Here is a 24,391-nt window from a genome sequence, read left to right on the forward strand (position 1 = left end):
ATACCCTCCCTATTCATATATCCATCGAGACGCCTTTTAAATTTTGTAATTGTACCAGCCTCCACCATTTCCTCTCGCAGATCATTCCTAAAAGTTTCACACCTTATTCTTATAATCCCTGGTTCTGGACTCCCTCACTATTGGGAATATCCTCCTGCATCCAACCTCGAATTTATAAATTTTTATGAGATTCTCCCCCTCTGAACTCCAGTAAATACAATCCTAACCGACTCAATCTCTCCTCATACTCAGTATGGCAATTATGACCACAGGCACTAAAGTAAAAACCAAAGGGAACTGCGCGGATGCTGTAAATCAGATGCAAAAGTAGAAGTTGCTGGAAAAGCTCAGCAGCTCTGGCAGCATCAGTGCAGAGAAATCAGGGTTAATATTTCGGGGTCGGACCCTTCCTCAGAACTCCTGGAGTGAAAGCAGAATGAATTTTCTGAAAAAGTCTGACTGCACTCCAAACATTAACTCTTTCTCTCTCCATAGACTCGGCCAAGGCCTGCTGAGTTTCTCCAGCAATTTCTGCTTTTATTTGTAATTACTTCGGAATGGTAGGTTGTATAAAATAGGCACTGCTGTTGCTGCATAAAAAGTTTTTTTTTTAACCTTTTTGCTGCAGTTTCTATAACCGCACTTTTAAATATCCTCACTGGGTATTTTTTCACAACTTTATTAGAATTAGTGTGTCTGTTGGCTTAATCGTTGACTACTGACACCAGCCGCAGACAGGAAAATGGCGCAAAAACTAACCCTGATTTTATTGAATGCTGGAGGATGGGTTCGAAAGGCCGAATGGCCTCATCCTCGGTCCTGTACTCCGAAACCCCTCCACTTACAGGAGGTAAGCTCAGATGGCCAGTTCCACCGACTCTTCACTCGTGAACTCATGGTCTGATTGAACTTTACAGAATCCCGAGAGGCCTGGATAGAATGGACGCTGAGGGAATCTGATTCCACTAGGAGGAGCAGACTAGGAACAAGCACACAGCCTCAGAGCGGAGGGATCACCTTTACAGAACTGAGTTAGGGAGAGAGTTCTTTAACCAGAGGGAGATTAATCTGTGGAACTCATTGCTCCAGAAGGCTTTGGAGTATTGAGTGTATTTAAGGCAGAGGCAGATAGGTTCTGGGTTGGTAAGGGGATCAAAGGTTATGGGGAAAAGGCAGGAGAATGGGGTTGAACGAACGATGGAACAGACCCAGTGGGCCGAATGGTCCAAGCCTGCTCCTATATCGTATGGTTTTATAAACGGAGAAAACAGCAAGTAATTATTCAGAGAGTTAACATTTTTCAAATGGCTTTGCATTATTGAATGGTCATTGTTGATAATGTAGAGCTCAAATAGCTACCTCTTCTAAAAAAGATCAGTTACCGATTTTTTATAATGTAAAGCAGTGGGAAAGGATTGGTCACTGTCCACAAGGTTCCTGTCCATAGACGTTCAGCTGACAAACCAGGATGTGGCAGGGTGTGGTCCACTAACCGAACAGAGCATCTAGCACACAGCACACGTCTGTTATACATGCCTTCTCTGATTCGCAGTCTTTGCCGAAGGTTGTCATAGATCGAAGCAACTCAGGGGAAAAGAAGGTAACCGGGCCGAAATTCCTCGCAACGAGACAGTGAATAAAATGTGCCACAGATCCGAACTCGCTCCCATTAGGAAATGATGAGGAAGTGCTGGTGTTGGACTGGGGTAGACAAAGTCCAACAGGTAACCTGGTGTTGTGTGATTTTTAACTGTGCCCATTAGGGTAGGCTGCGCTGTTTCTCAAGAAATCTCCGAGATTCTCCACAACATTGTGGGCGGCACGGTGGCACAGTGGTTAGCACTGCTGCCTCACAGCGCCTGAAGACCCGGGTCAATTCCCGACTCAGGCGACTGACTGTGTGGAGTTTGCACGTTCTCCCCGTGTCTGCGTGGGTTTCCTCCGGGTGCTCCGGTTTCCTCCCACAGTCCAAAGATGTGCGGGTCAGGTGAATTGGCCATGCTAAATTGCCCGTAGTGTTAGGTAAGGGGTAATGTAAGGGGTATGGGTGGGTTTCGCTTCGGCGGGTCGGTGTGGACTTGTTGGGCCGAAGGGCCTGTTTCCACACTGTAAGTCTAATCTAATCTAATCTGCCGTATCCAAACCTCAGGGATCAGACTTGTTTTTGTGCACTCTACCGAACATCATCAGAAGGAGAGCTGCGAGAAGACTTCAACCCTCAACTGGATTTTTTTTTTCTGGTCTCTGAACACGTCAGTGTCAAACTACCCTCAATTACAACAATCGGAAGTCTCTTAAAAGTCGTATGTGAAATGTGCCGTATCAAATCCTAAACTATGCAACGTGGGAACAGGGAGGAGGAGGAGGAGGAGGCTATTTGGCCTTCAGTCCTGCTCAACAATCCAACAGGATCATGGCTGATCCCCTATCTCAATGTCATATTCTTGTTTCCTCCCCACACTCTTTGATGTCTTAAAATCTAAAAAAAATCTGCTTCTCTCTTGAATATATTCAATGATATAGCTTCCACAGCTTTCCACAGGTTCACTGCCCTTGAGTTAAGAAATCTTTCCTCATCTTAGTCCTCTGACAAGCATATCCATTCTGAGGTAGGGAGATCAATATTGCAGGCGTGGCCTCACCAGGGCCCTACAATAAGACATCTCCACTTGTAAACTTAAATTTTCTTGCAAATAAAGGCTAATATAACATTTGCCTTCCTAATTACTTGCTGCCTACTTTTATTGACTGGTGTACACCCAGATTTCCCAATATATCACCACTTGGATGTAGGTTTGTTCACTGAGCTGCAAGGTTCATTTCCGGACATTTCATTACCCTACGAGGTAACATCTTCAGTGGGCCTCAGGCGAAGCAATGCTGAAAAATCCTGCTTTCTATTTATATGTTTGGGTTTCTTTGGGTTTGTGAAGTTACATCTTGTTCCTTTTCTCAGGGGGTGGAGATAGGGTCTAACTTGATGTGTTTGTAGGAATGCTAGGAATTCTCATGCATGTCTTTGTCTGGCTTGTCCTAGGATGGATATGTTGTCCCAGTCGAAGTGGTGTCCTTCCCCATCCACATGTGAGGATACTAGTGAGAGTGGGTCATGTCTTTTTGTGGCTAGTTACTGTTCATGTATCCTGGTGGCTAGCCAGGAAGTGATATCACCAAGCCAAAGAAACCCAAAGATATAAATAGAAAGCAGGAATTTTCAGCATTGCTTCGCCTGAGGCCCACTGAAGATGTTACCTAATAGGGTGATGAAACGCCTGGAAATGAACCTTGCAGCTCATTGAGTAAACCTATATCCAAAACCTCAACCTGAGCTACAAATCTTCTCAAAATTCACTAATATCACCATTTAAATAATGCTCTTCTTTTCAGTTTTCACACTGAAGTGTATAACTTCACATTTAACCATGTTGTATTGCCAGTACAATTGCAACAGTTAAATGGCGTCTGGATGGGTATATGAATACAAAGGGTTTGAAAAGGATATGGGCGGGTGCTGGCGGGTGGGACTAGATTGGGTTGGGATATCTGGTTGGCATGGACAAGTTGGACCAAAGGGTCTGTTTCGGTGCTGTACATCTCTATGACTCTATGACTCTAATTACCATGTATTTGCCCACTCATTCAACCTGTCTAAATCATATTGAAATCACTTTACCTCTGCTATGGACCAGACCAAATCCCTTCAAAATGTGTTAAGGAGATAACGGAGACCATAACATTTTCTTATTTTAAAGGTCATTGTATGGTGTTGCATCCCAGATGCAATTCAATTTGTCACACTAGGAGAAAGTGAGGACTGCAGATGCTGGAGATCAGAGTCAAAAAGCATGGCGCTAGAAAAGCACAGCAGGTCAGGCAGCATTCAAGGTACAACAGAATTGACATTTTGACATAAGCTCTTCACACTACAGTTAAATATAGACAAAATAAAAATAAAAGAATTGGCTTAACTGTTACTGTGCCCTCAGACCCCCACCCCTCCAACCATAACAAGGACAGAACGCCCCTAGTACTCACCTTCCACCCTACCAATCTTTGCATAAACCAAATCATCCGCCGACATTTCCGCCACCTCCAAACAGACCCCACCACCAGGGATATATTTCCCTCTCCACCCCTTTCTGCCTTCCACAAAGACCGTTCCCTCCGTGACTACCTGGTCAGGTTCACGTCCCCCTACAACCCACCCTCCCATCCTGGCACCTTCCCCTGCCACCGCAGGAATTGCAAAACCTGCACCCACACCTCCTCCCTCACCTCCATCCAAGGCCCTAAAGGAGCCTTCCACATCCACCAAAGGTTTACCTGCACATCCACCAATATCATTTATTGTATCCGTTGCTCCGGATGCGGTCTCCTCTACATTGGGGAGACTGGACGCCTCCTAGCAGAGCACTTTAGGGAACATCTCCTGGACAATCAACCACAATCAACAATCAACAATCAACCACACCACCCTGTGGCCCAACATTTCAACTCCCCCTCCCACTCTGCCGAGGACATAGAGGTCCTGGGCCTCCTTCACCGCCGCTCCCTCACCACCAGACGCCTGGAGGAAGAACGCCTCATCTTCCGCCTCGGAACATTTCAACCCAAGGGCAACAATGTGGACTTCAACAGTTTCCTCATTTCCCCTTCCCCCACCTCACCCCAGTTCCAAACTTCCAGCTCAGCACTGTCCCCATGACCTGTCCTACCTGCCTATCTTCTTTTCCACCTATCCACTCCCCCCTCCCCCCGACCTATCACCTTCATCCCCTCCCCCACTCACCTATTGTACTCTATGCTACTTTCTCCCCACTCCCACCCTCCTCTCACTTATCTCTCCACCCTTCAGGCTCTCTGCCTGTATTCCTGAGGAAGGGCTTTTGCCAGAAACATCGATTTTACTGCTCCTCGGACATTGCCTGAACTGCTGTGCTCTTCCAGCACCACTAATCCAGAATCTGGTTTCCAGCATCTGCAGTCATTGTTTTTACCTACTTAACTGTTACTCTATCAAAATGCTTACCAAAATTATTGATATATATTAACTACTATTAATGAATTGTTGCAATATATTAACATTTTTTAAAAGTACCTTTGGCAAAGACAAATTCGGTAAAATAGATTGACTCATGCAATTCTAGTAGCAGGAAGAGAACTCCAGCTTTTAGCTGTAACAAAGAGAGGAATAAAAACTTTCACTTCCAGCTTCAAGACCACAGCAACTGCTAAAAGCAAAAACTAAAAATTCTGGTTCTGTGGCAGCTTGACCCTACTCATTCAGGCTGTTTCTACTGCTACAACATTTTTTCTAAAAAAGCCCAAAGGTCTCACAAGCTGTTTACTTTATTGGCTTTTAGCAGATCGCTCAACAACTCTGTCATAACTTTTCTTCATAAAAAAACACCGGTACAAAATGCATCCCTTAAAACCCTGGACTGGGAACTCCTGGGGGTGGTATTCCTGAAGACTGGAGGATAACAAATGTTTCCTCGTTCAAGAAGGACAATAGGAATAACCCTGGTAATTATAGATCGGTGAGCCTAACTCGGGTGTGGGCAAGGTGGTGGAAACGATTATAAGAGAGAGGGTTTATAATTATCTAGAAAGGAATAATTTGATTAGGGATCATCAACACAGTTTTGTGAATGGTAGGTTGTACCTCACAAACCTTATTGAGTTCTTTGAGAAGGTGACTAACAGGTGGATGAGGGTAATGTGGTTGGTGTGGTGCATATGGATTTCAGTAAAGTGTTTCATAACATTCCCCATGGTAGGCCATTGCAGAAAATACAGAGGCATGGGATTGAGGGTAATTTAATGGTTTGGATCAGAAATTGTCTAGCTGAAAGAAGACAGAGGTTGGTTGATGGGAAATGTTCATCCTGGAGTCCGGTTACTGGTGTTGTACCATAAGGATCTGTTTTTGGGCCACTGCCGTTTGTCAATTTTATAAGTGAATTAGATGAGCATGCAGAAGGATGGGTTAGTAAATTTGCAGATGATACGAAGGTTAGAGGAGTTGTGGACAGTGCCAAAGGATTTTGCAGGTTACCGAGGGACATAGATAAGCTGCAGAGCTGGGCTGAGATGTGGCAAGTGGAGTTTAATGTGGGACCATGTGAGGTGATTCACTTTGCAACAGGAATGCAGAGTGCTGAGCTATTGGTAAGGTCCTTGGTAGTGTGAATGAGCATAGAGATCTCGGTGTCCATGTGCATAGATCCCTGAAAGTTGCCATCCAGGTGATAGGGTTGTTAAGAAGTCATACGGTGTGCTAGCTTTTATTGGTAGAGGGATTGAAGTTCAGAGCTATGAGGTCATGTTGCAGCTGTACACAACTTTGGTGCAGTCGCACTTGGAGTATTACGTACAGTTTTAGTTGCCGCATTATAGAAAGGATGTGGAAGCTTTGGGAACATGCTGAGGAGATTTACTAGGATGTTGCCTGGTATGGAGGGAAGGTCTTACGAGGAAAGGCTGAGGGACTTGAGGCTGTTTTTGTTAGAGAGGAGAATGCTGAGAAGTGACTTAATTGAGACATATAAGATAATCAGAGGATTAGATAGGATGGACAGTGAGAGCCTTTTCTCCTCAAATGGTGATGGCTAGCACGAGGGGGCATAGCTTAAAATTGATGGATGATAGATACAGGACAGATGTCAGAGGTTGTTTCTTTACTCAGAAAGTATTAAGGGCATGTAACACCCTGTGTACAACAGTTTTGCCAACCTTAAGGTCGTTTAAATGGTCATTGGATAAACATACGGATGATAATGGATTAGTAGGTTATATGGACTTCTGATTGGTTCACAGGTCGGTGCAACATCCCACAATCCAAAGATATGCAGGTTAGGGTAGATTGGCTGAAGGGCCTGTACTGCATTGTAATGTTCTGTGTTCTATGTTCTATGAAGCACAGGGACTCCTCGAGGCTTGGACACTTTCAGAATCCTTGCAGAAGGCTGGAAGCTGACCTTTAAGACCCCTTATACAGAGGATGAATTATTTATGTAATTTCTTTTTATTCTTTTTGTAACTCAAAGGGTGCCAGATTGTGATGACAAAAAACTTTTCACTGCATGTATGTGACAATAAATAATTCATTGTCACACCTCCTCCACACAACTCACAATTCTGTCTAGTTTTGTGTCATCAGCAAACTTGGTAATGTCATATTTGGTTCCCTCATCCAGGTTATTTATATATATCCTATATAGCTGGAACCCAAGCACTGATCCTTGCGGTACTCCACTAGTTACTGCTTCTTGCTTAGAAAAAGACCCATTTATTCCCAATCCTGCTTCCTGTATGTCAACTAATTCTCAACTCATGCTAATGTATTACCCCCATCCCATGCGCTTTAACCTTTCCCACTAATCTCTTCTGATAGACCTGATCAAAAGTTTTCTGATAAATCCAAATGTATCACATTCGCTTGTTTTCTCTTATCTATTCTACAAGTTACATCTTCAAAAAACTCTAGTTGATTTGTTAAGCATGATGTGCCTTTCATTAATCCATTAACCTCCGCACTCTATTCAAATCCAATTATTTGTCAGCGTGGTAAAAACAATGACTGCAGATGCTGGAAACCAGATTCTGGATTAGTGGTGCTGGAAGAGTACAGCAATTCAGGCAGCATCCAAGGAGCAGTCAACTCGATGTTTCGGGCAAAAGCCCTTCATCAGGAATACAGCATGTGCAGGAGCAGTGGTGATGCTTCAGGCTAATACTCTATCAATGGGTTTAAGTTCCACTATGGGCACATGGTGAAACTTTGAATTCAATAAAATCTTGAATTAAAAGCTAGTCTATGAATGATTTACAGGTAAGAAAACCTGCCATCCATACTGGGTTTGGCCGACATGTGATTCCAGACTGACAGCAATATAGTTAGCTCTTAATCATCAAACTACTCATTTCAAAGGTAATTAAGGATAAATAACAAATGCTGGCCTTGGCAGCAAGCTCATACAAGAATAAAGAGGGAAAAAGAATGAGTAACATTTGATTGAATCCTTTCATTTCAAATGCTCTTAATGGAACCTCGGCACTCTTTGGCTGGTTAAGAATAATAAGGCTCAAATTAGAGCATTGGAAGAAAAGAATACAAATGCATACTATACGTCACTGGTAGCCAAGCGACAAATTAACAGGTTTTTGATAGATCTATTGTTCAAGAAGAACTTGCTTGATGCAATGTTGACAAGGTAACTCACACCTTTTGGGCAGGGGATTGTAACTGGAGGATTTACTTGGGAAAAGAGGTTATGCAAGATACAACACCTGGAAAATGTGCATAAGGAAGAGCAAAGATGTCAGCGATGGACAGTATCAAAGTGTTTACTGGCAGTGAGGGCAGTAGAGGGTAGAACTCAGTAGAGAAAGGCTGCTCATTCTGTGGACAACCATCAGAACTAAGCTGAAAAGACAAGTCAGAGCTCTGCTAAACTATAAATGTGGCAGATCTGACATTCTGAGATGGCCGTCATTGTACCAGAACTTTTTACTCAATTTATCCAGTTTCCTCGTGCAGTGCAGGGAACAGACCATTCTGTCTCTGGCACAATGGAATGGAGTTGGCTGTCCTAGTCATTGCGCATACTGATAGACTTTACCTCTGGAGAAATAAAGATACAACAATTGAAGAACTAATCCAAAGCTGAAGGACTTCCAGTATGTGGTGGAATTTCAGACCATTCACCTTTTGTTTTGCTAAACACAGAGACCTAGGTATGCAGCTCCATAGTTCTTTGCAAGTGAAGTCCAGGTAGACAGGGTAGTGAAGAAGGCATTTGTCATGCTTGCCTTTATTGGTCAAAACACTGAGCATAGGTGTTGGGATGGCGTGGCTATACAGCTCATTGGTGAGGCCACTTAGAGAATATTGCACAGAATTCTGGTTGCCCTTCTATAGGAAAGATGTTGTTAAACTTGAGAGGGTGCTGAAAAGATTTACAGGGAAGTTTCTAGAACTGGAGGGTTTGAGTCATAGGAAGCAGCTGAATAGGCTGGGGCTTTTCTTCCTGGAGCATCAGAGGCTCAGGGGTCACCTTTTAGAGGTCTATAAATCATGAGGGGCATGGATAGGTGCTGTATAACTTCTATGCCTTATCATTTTCAACATTGATGATTTTCATTCACCTTCTCCTCAGGTTTCCTGATAACAAACAAGCAACTGAGCAGAAACTTTGCAAATTCCCATCATAAAATGCCTACCATTCACAACAAACGGAAATAATGACAACTGAAGATATTAACATGAATACTTAATATTTGCTGGCCAGCATTTAATTTGTTGATGAGATAATCATAAAGGTAAAAATCACCCTTGAAGTGTCAGCTTGGCTCACTGCTAGTACCTTTAAGTTCTAATCCAGGTGTTAGGTACTTAATTTAGAAAGAGACTTCATTGCAGTACTGAGGCTGTATTGTGTTATCAGAGTTGTTATTTTTCTGTTGAGATTTTTGAAAATCATTTTTCATTAACATAAAACAAAAGTTGGGAAAGTTCTTCAGGTATTTTTGTTAATGTTTTTATCCCAGTCAAACCACAAAGTTGATTAATGGGATGTTTATATCATTACTATTAGCGGGAGTATCCTGTGAACAAGTTGGCTGCTGTACTTGCCTTCACAGCAACAGTGACTATGCATCGAAAGTAATTAATCAACGCTGAGTGTTTTGGCACATTCTGTGAATGTGAAAATTACTCCCTTCATGTCTATTCAATGTTTAAAATGAAACAAGTCAAATGAACAAAATGTGAAGCAATATTACAAAGCCAAACACTCAACTATATTACCTAGAAGAACAAAGGCAGCAGAAACATAGAAACCATCATGTTCCCTCCCAATCACTCAGCACAGGCTTAGAACTAGATCACTTTCTCACTATCACTGGATCAATATCCTGGAACTCCCTCCCTTCCCAATTACTGCATATGGAAAGGCAAGGACTGATTAGAGTTAGTCACCATGATTTTGTGCATGGGAAATTGAATCTCACTAACTTGTTTGAGTTTTTTGAAGAGATGATAAAGAAAATTGAAGAAGGCAGTGCTGTAGACATTGTCTATATGGACTTCAGCAAAGCATTCAACAAGGTTCCACACAGTGGACTGGTTAACAAGGTTAAATCACATGGGATCCAGAGGTGTAGCACTTGGACAGCAGTATCATAGTCAGAATCATACAGTATGGAAACAGACCCTTCAGTCCAACTTGTCCACATTGACCAGCTATCCCAATCTGACCTAAGCCCATTTGCCAGTATTTGGCTCATATCCCTCTAAATGCTTCTGATTCATATACCCATTGAGATGCCTTGTAATTGTACCAGCCTCCGCCACCTCCTCTGGCAGTTAATTTCACACAAGCTCCACCCTCTGCATGAAAAAGTTACCTCTCAGGTCCTTTTTAAATCTTTCCCTTCTCACCTTAAATCTATGTTCTGTAGTTTTGAACACCCCTATTCTCCAAAAAAGACCTTGACTTTTCACCATATCCATGCCTCTCATGATTTTACAAACCTCTATATAGTCACCTCTCAGTCTCTAATGCTCCAGGAGAAAAAGTCCCAGCTTATTCAGCTCTTCCCTTCAAGCCCTTCAACCCCAGCAATTTCCTCATAAATCTTTCCTTCTACCTCTCAGGTTTAATAACATCCTTCCATTATCAGGGCGACCAGAATTATATGCAGTACTGTAAAAGTGGCCTCACCAAAGTCCTGTATAGCCGCAACATGACATCACAACTCCTGTACTCAGTGTTCTGACCAATGAAGGCAAGTATGCCAAATGTCTTCTTCACCTCCCTGTCTACCTGCGACTCCACTTTCAAGGAACTCTACGCTGGAACCCTAGGTCACTTTGATTGGCAACATTCCCCAGGATCCTACCATTAATTGTATAAGTCCTGCCTTGGTTTGCCTTGCCAAAATGCACCACCTCACATTTATCTAAATTAAACTCCATCTGCTCCTCCTTGGACTATTGGCCCATGTGATCAAAGTCCCATTGTACTCTGAGAAAATCTGCTTCACTGTCCACTACATTTCCTATTTTGATATTATCCGCAAAATCACTAATCATTCCTCCAATATTCACATCCAAATCTTTTATATAACTGATCCTAGAGCACACCATTGGTCACAGGACTCCACCCTAAAAAGCAACCTTCAACCACCACCTCCTCCTTCCAAGCTAATTTTGTATCTAATAAACTAGCTCCCTCTGGATCCCACGTGATTTAACCTTGTTAACCAGTCCACTATGTGGAACCTTGTTGAATGCTGTGCATGCAGGCAGTGTCTACAGCAATGCCTTCTTCAATTTTCTTTGTCACCTCTTCAAAGATCTCAAACAAGTTAGTGAGACATGATTTCCCATGCACAAAATCATGGCAATGATCTCTAAACAGTCCTTGCCTTTCTATATGCATGCAAATATAATCCCTCAGAATCCCCTCTGGCAACTTACCCATCTCTGATGTAAGGCTCACCAGTCTATAGTTCGTTGACTTTTCCTTACAACCTTTGTTAAATAATGGCACCACATTAGCCACTCTCCAGTCTTCCGACATCTCACCCATGGCTATCAATGATGCAAATAGCTCAGCAAAGGACCCTGCAATCTCTTCTCTGACTACCCACAAAGTTCTGAGAAACACCTTATCAGGTCACAGGGATTTATTTACCTTTACGTGTCTTAAGACCTTCAGTACCTCCTCTTCTGTAATATAAACTCTTTTCAAGACATCACTACTTATTTCCCCAAGTTCCCTAGCTTCCATATCCTTCTCCACAGTAAATTTTGACACAAAATATTCATTTACAATCTCACCATCAGTGGTTCAAGAAGAATTCTTACCACCAGGATATTTCTCAAGAACAATTAAGTGTGGGCAATAAATGCTGGCCTAGTAAGTGATGCAAACATCCCATGAACAAATAGAGACCTACAGCATGGAAACAGACCCTTCGGTCCAACCCGTCCTTGCTGACCAGATATCCCAACCCAATCTAGTCCCACCTGCCAGCACCCGCCCCATATCCCTCCAAACCCTTCCTATTCATATACTTGCCCAAATGTCTTTTAAATGTTGCAATTGTATCAGCTTCCACCACTTCCTCTGGCAGCTCATTCCATACACGTACCATCCTCTATGTGAAAAAATTGCCCCTTAGGTCTCTTTTCTATCTTTCCCCTCTCACCCAAAACCTATGCTCTCTAGTTCTGGACTCCCCAACCCCAGGGAAAAGACTTTGTCTATTTATCCAATTTTAAAAATATGGAAATGCACTGAGACGTTTTCATCTGAATCAGAATTGATCTCAAGCCCAACAAAATGAATAGGAAACTGAACTAATCCTCACAGTCTGCTAGCTTATTTAGGTTTTATTAACAAGTTTTTTCAACAATAATGCACCAATTTTTAAAATGTTCAGTTGTTCTTCCTGACAGTTACATTGCTGTTTGTTGCGGTTTTTAACATGTCTCGTTTGGTGAAGAGAGTCTGCAAACATTGATTAAAATACCTGACAGAAACTGTAAAGCACTTGCTGATGCATGTCATATTGACTCCCTAAGTACACACTGTTGATGACAAATGAAATATATGTTTAACAAGAATCTGCAATCAACAACCATTTCAGTGAGATTAAAGGAATGCTATCATATGCTTTTGAAATTTATATGATAAATTAAAGGGTGCTGCTTTTCTGCATTTCAACTAGAATGAAACATGTGACCAACTGATTTGCGTTACCTGGGTTTCTTCACAAAAGGTGTTGAATTTTTTGTACAGTGCAATTGCAGTTAAGAAGAAGTGCAGTGAATGTGGTGGCATATATGTGACTTGGCTTTGTGTTGCACGCTGCTTTGCAATAAATACTTTTGCTTCAATGTGAGGTAGTTTCACCTTTACATCAAAAGCACTTGGAGTATAACTATATAGAAGTCATCAGAGTCTGATGTGGTACCATGTCAAGGAAGATTCAAACATTGGTCGCTAACGTGCCTTTAATAGAATAGACAGGAATAATAAAGTGCTTCAGCATATTTGATGAACTTGTCAGATGTATCTAGTTATGCCTGCCAAATAATTGTCAGCAATATCAGACTATTGAACCCATTTTGTAACTGCAAGCTATACAATTTCATTCTTCATTTATTGAGTGTCACCAAGGAATATGGCATCCCTACAAGAATCAATAACATTACAAGTTTATTTAGCATTCAAATAACTTTAAGCATGAATCTGTTCCGGCATGTAACTATACAAATACATGAACAGGAAAAAAAAATTACCTTCTGGCACATTCAGTCTGTCACATCTGTACCCTGAAATCCATATTTTATGAATTAGGAGGAACTTGGTGATAGAATCATATTACAAATCTGTTGGCACTGGGTCAATCTAGAAGCAGTGAGAAACCAATGATTTTTTTTAGCAACACCACTAATTTATAAAGACTGCCAAAAAAGACCATCACCAAAGGAAAGAAATTTCATTAATGTTGTGCCTGATGCGATTTCAAGATGCTTCAAAGCTCTTTACAGTTAATTAAAAACTGTAATTAGTGTATTAGTGTAGACACTGTTTTCATGTCGGAAGTACGGCAGCTAACCTGTGCACAGTATGGCCCCACAGACAGCAGTTAAACAAATGACTATGTCCTATAAATTTACTTGTCGATTGAGACATAAATAATGAGAAATAGACCTTGTCTACCCTGTCTCAAAGAGTGCCTTGTGATGTTTTACATCCATCCTAGAAGGGAGATGGTTTAACAGTCCATCAAAAGGTGGAAACTCCTATATTACAATATTATCTCAGTACAAGACTAGATTATATTGCTTTGAAAAACAGAATCAAATTAACTAATGAACAAAAATTAACTAGTTGACAGCCCCTTAGTGAGATACTGTAACAAAATTCAAGCCATCAAAGGAAACTTAACTGAGCAAATTTAACTTTTGGCAGAAGTGATGCATTCCAGTCCCCAGGGTGATCACCAGCATTCTGCCAGACATTATATGCTTCCCATCCATGGACACCTGGGACAGACACAACCGTAGAATCAAGGCAGGTAGTCAGTGAGGGTGGGTGGGTTTGAATGCATAATCTTCTGACTCAGAGCAAACAAAATGTTCTTCATTAATTAGATGATTGCTGACTGCAAACTTAAGATTAAAGCATGCCCAACTAATCAGTAATAATCACAGAAAATACTTGATCTACAATGAACACAAGTGTTTGCATTTATTCAATGTTTTTGATAATTTCATCAGGGTGTAAACTCAGCTACATTCCCCAAATGGGTGATGAAGGTGTACTGTTTTGCTATAAATATAGAATGTTTGTATGGGTAAATTAGTCACTGGGTCACAACCTCTGCTATAAGGGCTACAATAAACAAGATATAGAGATGGTGGACTCTGACACTGACAGCAGAGAAACAGTCATTGGGACTGCTAAACCACTGCTGGTAGTGTTTAGATTTCCTGATGAAGAGCATTTGCCTGAAACATCATCTCTCTTGCTCCTCGGATGCTGCCTGACCTGCTGTGCTTTCTCAGGGCCATACGTTTCAACATTAGCATTGAGTTGACCACCATGGCACAACTCATCATTTTACAAGATGGCATCAAATTTCATCATTTCAGAATCAATGTGTTTCAAATTTCATTTCACTTCTGCGTGGTAGAAAATGCATTAGCTAATTCATAGACAACAATATTCTGGGAAACAACAATGAGATAATTGGCCAGAAATCTTTATTTCAGATTGCTTAATATCTGTGAGTCTATTATGAAAGATGTAATAGTAGAGCATTTAAAAATGCATAACATAATCAAACAGAGTCAGCAGGACAAGGGAAAATTATGCCCGGAATATTTATTAGAATTGTTTCAAAAGTTAACAGGCAGAATAGGTAAAGGAGAGGCACTGGATGTAATGTATTTGGATTTTTAGAAGGCATTTGATAAGGTACCACACATTAGGTTACTTAAAAAGATAAGAACCTATGGTGTTGGAGGTAGTATATTAGGATATATATGGACCAAGGACTGGTTAACTAGTAGATTGGCTAACTAATAGAAGACAGAGAGCGGTTAAGGGGCCACTTTTAGAAGGGATGGAAAGCTAAGTTGCAAAGATGACACAGAGAGTAGAGGATTATAGGCAGGTTAGGTTATTGGACAAAATCTTGGTGGATGGAATACAATGTGGGAAAATATGAGAGTATGCATTTTGGCATGAAGAATAGAGGAGCTCAATATTATTTTAGCGGAGAAATACTGCAGAAAGCTACCACACAGAGGCCATTTGTAATCCTTCACCATAAATCACAAAAACACTAGCATATAAGCACAGTGGGTTATAGCTAAAGCAATAATGTTAAAATCATACAGGGCAAGTGTTGGGGCCAGATTGGAATACAGTGAACCATTCTGGTTATCTAAGGAAACATATTTTGTTATTGGTGGTAGAAAAGGTTCACTAGATTGATTCTGGGCATGAAGGGATTTTCTTATGAGGAGAGGTTGGGCTTGTACTTATTGGACTTTATAAGAATGAGAGTCAACCTTACTGATATGACTGTTAAGGCACTTGACAGGGTAGATGCAGAGAGGCTATTTCCCCGTGTGGGAGAGTCTAAGAACAGGTGGCATAATCTTGGAATAAGGCATTGCCCAATCACCACAGAAATAAGGAGGATTTTTTTTCTCTCAGCTGGTGGTGAATCTGTGGAATTCTTTACTGCAGAAGGCTGGGTCATTAAGTATATTCAAAGCTGAGTTAGAGAGATTTTTAAACTAAAACTGAATTAAAGGTTGTGGGGAAAAGGCAGGAAAGTGGAGTTGAGAATAAGCAGATCAACAATGACCTCACTGAGTAATGGAGCAGAGTCAATGGGATGAATGGCCTACTTCTGCTTATATATTTTATCTAGCATTTCTTTGGTCCTGTGCTGAATTAGAGTGGAAAATGTTACTGAGGTCTCTATGGTCTGAACTCACGACATTCCAATTCAGAAGGGAAACCGTTACCCACTGATCCACAGTTGACCACAGGTCAAACATTTTCTCAAAAGAGAGAAGATAAGGTGATATTTGTATTAGGGACATATTTAACAAAATATTTATTATCAAAGCACTCCAGTATTAGCATTAGACTTCTCTCTCTCTCTCTCTCTCTCTCTCTTTCTCTCTCTTATATATGGGCCCACTGCATATAGATATATAGAAGATATATAGAATATAGAAGGATATATAGAACATTACAGTACAGTACAGGCCCTTCGGCCCTCGATGGTGTGCCGACCTGTCATACCAATCTGAAGCCCATCTAACCTACACTGTTCCATGTACATCCATATGCTTGTCCAATGACGACATAAACATACTTAAAGTTGGTGAACCTACTACCGTTGCAGGGAAAGTGTTCCATACCCTTACTACTCACTGAGTAAAGAAACTACCTCTGACATCTGTCCTGTATCTATCACCCCTCAATTTAAAGCTATGCCCCCTCGTGCTCGCCATTACCATTCTTGGAAAAAGGCTCTCCCTGTCCACCCTATCTAACCCTCTGATTATCTTATATGTCTCTATTAAGTCACCTTTCAACCTTCTTTTCTCTAATGAAAACAGCCTCAAGTCCCTCAGCCTTTCCTCGTAAGACCTTCCCTCCATACCAGGCAACATCCTAGTAAATTTCCTCTGCACCCTTTCCAAAGCTTCCACATCCTTCTTATAATGCGGTGACCAGAACTATACACAATACTCCAAGTGTGGCTGCACCAGAGTTTTGTACAGCTGCAGCATAACCTCATGGTTCCGGAACTCGATCCCTCTATTAGTAAAAGTTAAAACACTGTATGCCTTCTTAACAAACCTGTCCACCTGGGTGGCAACTTTCAAGGATCTGTGTACATGGACACTGAGATCTCTCTGCTCATCTACACTACCAAGAATCTTACCATTAGCCTAGTACTTTGCATTCCGGTTACTCCGACCAAAGTGAATCACCTCACACTTGTCCACATTAAACTCCATTTGCCACCTCTCAGCCCAGCTCTGCAGTTTATCTATGTCTCTCTGTAACCTACAACATCCTTTGTCACTATCCACATCTCCACCGACCTTAGTGTCATCTGCAAATTTATTAACCCACCCTCCTGCACCTTCATCCAGGTCGTTTTTAAAAATGACGAACAGCAGTGGCCCCAACACCGACCCTTGTTGTACACCACTTGTAACTGGACTCCAGGATGAACATTTCCCATCAACCACCACCCTCTGTCTTCCTTCAGCAACAATTTAGTTGCAACAATAGCATATATTTAAATTACATAGCATCTTTAATGTTCTCAGGTGCTTCCTAAGAGCATTCAAAAACAAAATGTAACTTCAAGTCATTTGAGGACATATTAAGCCAGATGACCAAAAGAGATGGGTTTTAATCATTTTTAAAAATTCATTTACAAGATATAGCCATCATTGACTGGACGAGAATTTGTCACCATGCCTAATTGCAAAGTACATTTTTCATGTTTGACATCCTACTTTCACAGCAACAATCTGGGATTGTTCCACTCCAGACAGAGAGAAAAGGAGAAAGTGAGGACTCAAGATAGTGAAGATCAGAGACAAGAGTGCGGTGCTGGAAAAGCACAGCAGGCCAGGCAGCATCCGAGGAACAGGAGAATTGATGTTTTGAACATAAGCCCTTCATCAGGAAGCGCTTATGCTCAAAATGTCGATTCTCCTGCTCCTCGGATGTTACCTGACCAGCTGTGCTTTTCCAGCTCCACACTCGACCCCAGACAAAGTGGTTCCTGAGAGATTGCCACTGAAATAATGGGGATTGCTTTACTATATAACAGTGAGTCTATTTGGTTGAAATTTGAAATAATGTAGAATGAAGATTGCTAAGACCCCCATAATAACATTCAAATTTGCCTGCATCAGCCCACCTTCATGTGGAGCCTTCAATTCTGCCATTGATATCACCAGATTTGATTGTTCCAATGCACTCACTCATTGCTAGCCCCTAACAATCTATCCTTCATAAATTTATTATCATTCAAAATTTTCTGCCTATATCTTAACTCACAGCAAGGCTGACTCCCCAATCATCCTTTTACTTGCTGACTTGTTCCCAGTTCACAGCAATGTTTTGGTTTTAAAACGTTAGCTTTATTTTCAAATCCCTCCATGGCCCTCACCCCTTCCTCCCTCTGCAATTATCTCCACCCTCATAACCCTCTGATATATCTGCTCTCCTTCAGTGTGGCCACTCATGATTTGAGTCCACACCGACCCTCCAAAAAGTCACCGAGATCCTCTTTTCCCTAACACTCTGGGCAATTCAGCATGGCCAATCCATGTGACCTGCACATGTTTGGACTGTGGGAGGAAACTGGAGCACCCGGAGGAAACCCACGCAGTCATGGGAACAATGCGCAAATAGACAGTCACCCGAGGCTGGAATTGAACCTGGGTCCCTGGTGCTGTGAGCCACCATGCTACCACATATCATACATTCACAATTTTAATTTCTCCATGATCAGTGGTAGTACCTCCAACTGACTAAGCCCAAGCTGCCCCCTTATCCCTCTCTGCTTCACTTTCCTTTTTTAAGTCACTGGTTTCAAATCATACCATAGCAAATGGTAGATTTAATTGAAATAAGAACCTGGAATTGACAGTCTAATGATAACTGTGTTGATTATTGGGAAAAAAAAATCATCTGCTTCAATAATGTCCATTAGAGAAGGAAATCTGCTGTCCTTACCTGGCCTGGCCTACGTGTGACTCCAGATCCATGGCTATGTGATTGACTCTTATCTGCCTGGTCCTGGCTCAGAAAGTCGTGGACTTACAGTCCCATCCCAAACATTTGAGTACAACATGTAGGCTGGTAGGGGACGGCTGCATTGTTGGAGGTGCCTAAAAAATGCAGCAATGCAAAATTTGAAGTGGATGGAATAGATCCCATGGCACTGTTCAAAAGAAATTGGGGGAGTTCTGGCCAGTGCCCTGTCCTTCAGAGTCACAAATATAGATGATCTCCTCATTATCACACCACTGTTTGTATAACTTCACACTGAGCAAATGCTTAGTGACTACTCAATTGGCAAAACATTGTAAACGGTTTTGGAATGGCTTGAGATACAAATCTTTATTTTCCTGCATGCTTGAGATCATTCGGGCAGGATCTGAAGTAAATAAGGAAATAAGTATCACATAAGAACATAGGAAGAGGAGGAGGCTATTCAGCCCTTCGAGCCTGTTCTGCCATTCAATGAGTTCATGGCTGATCTGTGGCCTAACTCCATATACCTGCCTTTGCCCATATCTCTTATGATCTTTGCTTAACAAAAAAATTATCGATCTTAGATTTAAAATTAACAACTGATTGAGCATCCACTGCCATTTGTAGAAGAGAGCTCTACCTCCCTTTGTGTGTAGAAGTGCTTCCTAACATCTCTCCTAAATCATCTGGCCCTAAATTTTAGACTATACTCACTGGTCATAGAATGTCCAACTAGCGAAAATAATTTAATTTTATCTACCTTGACTTTTCCTGTTAATATCTTGAAGATTATGATCAGATCGTCCCTTAACCTCCTAAATTCTAGAGAAAACAGATCTAATTTGTATAATCTCTCCTCATAACTAACCCTGATGTCCATATATTCTTCCTAAGGTGTGGTGCCCAGATCTGTTCGCAGTGCTCTTTGGTGGGGGAGGCGGGGGATGTCAAACCAGGGTTTTGTAGACGCCTTTATATCTATGCATATTAATTTTAGATGCTTCATAAATAATTATCTTAAGATGTCTTTAACTTGCTCATATATTGGTTGAGAAGAATCAATATTCTCTTCAACTAATAAAATGTGCAGATCAAGCTCAATGCAGTTTCACAGAACCTGCATTTAAACCCTTAGCACATCTGCCTGCCCTGATTTTAATTGGATAGACCTACATTAATAGTGATAGAAGCTAAATTTCTTTTGATTTCTTAAAAAAATAAAATGTAGTTCTTGCATCTCATTATCCAATCCTTCTATGTTATGTATAGGACTAAACTAACCCAAGTCCAGTTGAGATTTTTTTTTGTTGTGTGGTGTGTGTATCTTGCAGGACTGCCTCTTGAAAGCTGGGTGGTCTCCCTCCATTTCACAACTTTGCTGACAAGCTTCTCACCTCCTGCAAGCAATTTATTGCCCGCCAGTCTAGACCCACCACCTCCACCAGAACTTAATTTAAGACAAGTTTATTTGTTATAGCCGTGGTCCTACCAGTTTAACGGGCTAATCACTATGTGACAAATTCAAAACTCTACAGTGCTGAAAGTTTTATGAAGAGGCTTTTTCATAAACATGTTTAGTTACAAGGTTTAAAAAAGGAATTACCTGAATATACTTAAACATCCCCACCTGAAACATAACCTTACTGTCTGTTAATAGACACTCCATTTACAGTCTAAGCTGGCTTGTTACCCTGATAGGTTAGGTGACTGTTAATATCTGGAAATGTTGACATTTAAAAATAATTAGAAAGGTAATGTTGAGTACAGTGCATGAATTATTTGTTGCTGGGTCTATGTGGCTGGAACCAGTTCTTCAAAAAAAAGGATCGTTTTAGGTGAGAATTCTCGGTCAAGCTTGAAGATAGAAAACATTCTCGGTTTGTTCTTTGCATTGAATATTATTGTGTCTGGGATTTTTTTAAAAAAATAATGTTTTCTCTCCAAATTAACACATTGATACTAGACAGTCCTGACTGCAATGTAGAACCCCAGTTAACATGTTTGCCTCATCATAAGATCACAAATGGTAGACTGTTGCAGGAATGTGGGCAATTTCTGTATGAAATGAACCATTAAAGTATATACATGCATAACCATTATGAAGTATACGTACATAAGTATCGGTAATTGAAGGAATAGACAAGCAAGCTGCTTGTATTTACAAGTGATATACCCCGATAGAATTGTGTCTTTAGCATGACTGTAAGAATATTCGTGTTTGCACTTTATGTACAGAATGTATGTCTCTCCCTCACTGTGCATCGTATATAGCGCTATTGTTGAGATATATCTATATCTATACAGACACATACCGATGGAGATCTAAACACAGATATACACACAGACACACATGCATACACATAGGCACACATAAACATACACACAGAGACTCACACAGACACAGCCATACCACAGGCGCGCACACACAGACAGACACAGACACCGTGCGAGAGCGAGTATTTCGTACATTTCAGTCATCGACGCCACATCGAAAGCGTTAGCCACTTACACAGTGGTCATCGAAGTAATTAAACTTTTCGATGCCTCTTAATCAAAATGGACAGCCAAAGTTTGAAAACTGCTGCTGGTGCGCACCGTCTGGGTGAGCAACAATTAACACACACGGTTCACTGAAACAAAAATATTAGGATGTGTATCAAAAGGGAATTCGGACATATGGAATACATTGCATTTTCACTGGCAACAGAAGTTACGATTATCATAATGCTTCAACCAATTGGGGGAAGAAAAAAAATCTCTCAACTATTTCAAAACAAAAGCTTCCGGCGCGAGGTCACTCTGGAGCCGAGCTCCTAAAATTTACAACCGTTCACGAGCTGAGGAACAAATCTTTACATCTACCCGTTTCTCCCAAATCTTGCAACTTATCTGTCTCCATATCCAGAACCAGGAAAACTTGATGTAGAACAACGAAATTAGTCAAAAGACGCGAAACCATTTAAAAGTACTTTTTATTAGAATTCAATCGAAAGGTTTCTATGATAATTGTGCGAGTTTTACATTTCTTCATCAAAGCAAGAAACGGCTTAAGGCATGACTAACGAACCTTCCGTTTTTCTTTTGAAATTTAAGACACCGTTCATTAATACGTTGCAAATGATTAAATCTCATTTTTTTTTGCCATACTCACATCACAGAAATGCTCCTGGAAAGAGATGTGATTCAGACGCTTGTTATCCTTCTGCATTTGGCAGAGATCATAGTTGATTTCTTATCACACAGAAAAATGATATGAAATCAAACTACACAAGAAGAATGGTATTTCGCTTTATCCATAGAACACTGTCGCAGTTAACATAGGAAATTAATAAAGAAATGTGGGTAACAGCGCCTCATGGTGCTCAAAACCGGTATAGCGTCTAACCGGAAAGCTGGTGGTTTAAACGCTGCAAATACAGTTTGCCTGCGCTGGATAATTATGTAGCTTCTCCTGTTATGATTTCAAAACATGGCAGACAATACTTCAGACTCCAAATTGTCTTTACTCCACAATTAGGAAGACAGGGGCTGGCCGTTTCAATTTGTGAAATCTTGCTCGGACCGTCAATGCAGACTCTACAGCCCTGAACAATTTTACCCATCCTCTGCTCTTTCATTACAAATTGTTTGTTTCCAAGGCAGTGAACGATGAATTCATGATCGAAAACCATCACAACTGGCTTCAAAGTGTCAAATAAAACCGGAAAGTGCTGGAGAAACTCTGGCAACATCTGTTGAGTGAAAATAATTAATGTTTCGAGTCCAATTCGACTCTTCAAAATGTTCATTAGTTTTGTTAAGATACTGTTATTTTGTTCTGTTCTGTTTCTGTAAAATTGGAGGATAAACTGACTTCTTTCCAGCAGTTAAACAGACTTGATCCAAACATGAACCCCAGAGGTAAACAGAGAATCAAGGCAGCACCTGAGCTGAGGTTGAAGATCCCTGGAGTCAATGGGAATCAGAGGTTGGAGGGAGGCAACTGTCTATTTGTGGGAGACATAACTGACACAAAAAAAGATGGTCGTAGTTGTTGGGGGTCTGATATCTCAGCTCTATGTAAATATTCCTCAATACTGAAACCATTCACCGTAAAAAACGCACAACAAAACTGGTGCACTATCACTTTAAGAACCAACACACGTTTCAGTTGGCTGATAGTTTGTAAAAACAGATGCATTAACTGACATAAATACTTTTTTTTAAGCAGGCCTCTTCATGCTGAATATGCCTGTGGCACTTAGGAATCTGACATAGAAGCACCTGCACTCTTGGAAGTGCCCATAGGTTTGCAGGCCAAGGTTCTTGTGCATTTGTAATAGGCTCGGTTTAGAAAAATAAGGCAGATCCATGCAAAGCATGGAAGCGATTCCCTCTGGAGAATTCATAAATGGAAATCGGAGCAACGTTTTCCAAGGAAATTTACAACCTCCTGTCAGGCTGTCAATCCAGTTTTTGCCATGCAAAAGCTCCTGGGGTACATGGAAAGGCAGTCTTGTCAGCCCAGCAGCCTTGACGGTATGCATTTGTCCAATCTCAGATTCTTAGCTGCCTTCTTATTTTAGAACCCACACAGACATTTAGTGGAAACTATCTGCAGAATCTGACAGAAGTCAGGTCAGTTTCTGATCTGGTATGGGAGAACGGTTGGTTATTTTAAAAAGAACATCCAGGCCATTTGAATCAGACAGCAAACATGTAAAAGAAAGGTCTGGGAGGATGAGACTTGTCCTGCAAGAGGCCAGGAACACAATCCCTCTTTCACCACCCCCACCCCTAAGAAAAATGTACAAGAGACAACCAACACCTATTAAACTATTTACAACTTTAATAAGTACAGGAGGTAACCAACGCCTTTTAAGCTGTTTACAGTAAAAAAAAACACAGTGAAAAGGGACAGAGAGCAGGCTAAATTCATGGGAGCAAGTTGTGAAATAATTGGAGATCAGCAAAACCATGAGCTATTCAGTTTAAGGCAGCTCCTACTGCTGCTCTAACATCAGTAATACGTTCACTCAGGGCACTTCCTCAATTTGAGACATGCACTGGCACTAGTTTAACTGAAAATAATTTGAGGGCATCATCTAAATGTGAAAAACTGTTTTGCTCAGATTTTTATTCAGCCAGATTTTTAAATTACGCTGACTGATCGGATTTTGCATTGTACACTTTTTAAAGTTCATTAACAGGATGTGGGGGTTGCTGGCGAGATCAGCATTTGTTGCTCAACCCTAATTTTTCTTTTATTCGTCCATGGAATGTGGACATCACCGGCTAAGCCAGCACTTTATTGCCCATCCCTAATTGCCCTGAGGGCAGTTGAGAGTTAACCACATTGCTATGGGTCTGGGGTCACATGAAGGCCAGACTAGGCAAGGATGGCAGTTTTCTTCCCTAAAGGACACAAGTGAACCAGATAGATTTTTCCAACAATTGACAATGGATTCATGGTCACCATTAATCTGTTTAATTCCGGATATTTATTGAACTCAAATTCCACCTTCTGCTGTGGCAGGATTCAAACCCAGTCCCAAAAACGTTACCTGGGTCTCTGGATT

Source organism: Hemiscyllium ocellatum, chromosome 22 (genome assembly GCF_020745735.1).
Source record: "Hemiscyllium ocellatum isolate sHemOce1 chromosome 22, sHemOce1.pat.X.cur, whole genome shotgun sequence".
Classification (NCBI taxonomy): Eukaryota; Metazoa; Chordata; class Chondrichthyes; order Orectolobiformes; family Hemiscylliidae; genus Hemiscyllium; species Hemiscyllium ocellatum.